This window comes from Gymnogyps californianus, unplaced genomic scaffold (genome assembly GCF_018139145.2).
Source record: "Gymnogyps californianus isolate 813 unplaced genomic scaffold, ASM1813914v2 HiC_scaffold_31, whole genome shotgun sequence".
NCBI lineage: Eukaryota > Metazoa > Chordata > Aves > Accipitriformes > Cathartidae > Gymnogyps > Gymnogyps californianus.
In genome coordinates this window covers 1188667-1190235 of record NW_026114191.1, presented here as the reverse complement: position 1 = coordinate 1190235, position 1569 = coordinate 1188667, and positions in this window count along the sequence as shown.

Sequence of the window (1569 nt, the reverse complement as noted above, 5' to 3'; positions counted from 1 at the left end):
GAGAAACACTCACCCCCTTTCTCCCCAGGCCTTTCCCAAAAATCCCCTCTGCCCCCTGCACCAACATGTCTCTGCTGCTGGCAGCCCGTCCAGGCAGGCGCGGTTTGGGGATTGGCTGCGGTCGGGCTCTTTTCAAGAGATGGGATCGAAAGCCTGGGGGATAAAACAGCCCCTCCCATGGTACCAAACACTCTCTGCTTTGTGTTGCTCTTGTCTTTTGGATTTGTCACCCAACCAGGCCTGATCAAACACAGAGGTTTCAGCTGTTGCTGAACAGTGCTCGCACAGCGTCAAGGGCTCCTCTGTTCCTCACTCTGACCCACCAGCGAGTAGGCTGGGGGCGGGCAAGAAGCTGGGATGCGACACAGCTGGCACAGCTGACCCCGACTGACCAAAGGGACATTCCAGACCATAGGACGTCGTGCTCAGCAAGACAAGCTGGGGAAGAAGGAGCAAGGCAGGGGGTCACCGTGGAGAGGACAGACCCCGCAATGCCCCTCCAGCCTGCTGCTGGCCTCGCAGCAGCTCCACCTGAAGGGACCTCACCAACACCCACCCAGCCACCAGCCTGCTGCTGGCCTATCACGCTCTCAGGAAGAAGGGACTTCACAAGGAACTTCCAAGCCATTTGCATGCTGCTGGCCTATCACCTGCAGGGACAGAGGTCACCTCCCAAGTCATGTGCCTGCTCCTACCCTATCAGCATCTCTGGGAGATGTGACCTCATCAGCCCCGCCACAGCTGTCACCTCCCTGCTGGCCCCTTGCCATCCCCGCAACCTGCCCCTCCTCTGCCCCCCAGCCCTCAGCTGTCTGTGCTGTCGCTGGCAGGCACTGAGCACCTCATTGCCACCTGCTGCTGCTGACCAATCAGCTTCCTCCCACACCAGGGACCTCACTACACCCCAGCGACCTGACCACACCGCAGCCATGTCACCTTCCACCCCATCACCCCCTCGCCTGCCTCTGTCCTGCCCCAGGCTCTAGGACATGCAGCAGCCAGAGCACACGGGTGTATCTGATTGAACAATGGAAAAGTCAAAAGAAAAAAAGCTTGGGGAATCGGAAGTTCTCATTAAAATGACACCTCCCGTCCTAAGCCACAAAGACCCTGCCCATGTTGCTTTGTTCAGATGGGGAGGAATAAAAAGAAAAAAGAAAAAGAAGCCAAGTCTATCATGCAGAACAGCTTCTATTCCCAGGTTTTGTAACCTGTAGAAACATGCAGATGCAGGTACCATCGCAACTAAAGCATCTCCATCAGCAGCTGCACCTGAAATTGTATTTCCATCTGCAAAGGCACCTGCAATGGCATCTGCGTCTGCAACGGTGCCTGCACTGGAGAGCTGCAGCCAAGAGGACAGTTGCACACAGAGCATTCCAGATGCAGAAACCTTTGCAGATGCCGTTGCAGATTCCAATACCATTGCAGGCACCATTTCAGCTGCACATACCACTGCTGATAACCCTGCAGATGCCATCAGCAAAGCAAATCACCCTGCCGGGGCAGGTACGACTGCAGTTGAAGAAGCCATTGCAGAGCCCAGGGCAGATACGGATCCCATTGCAG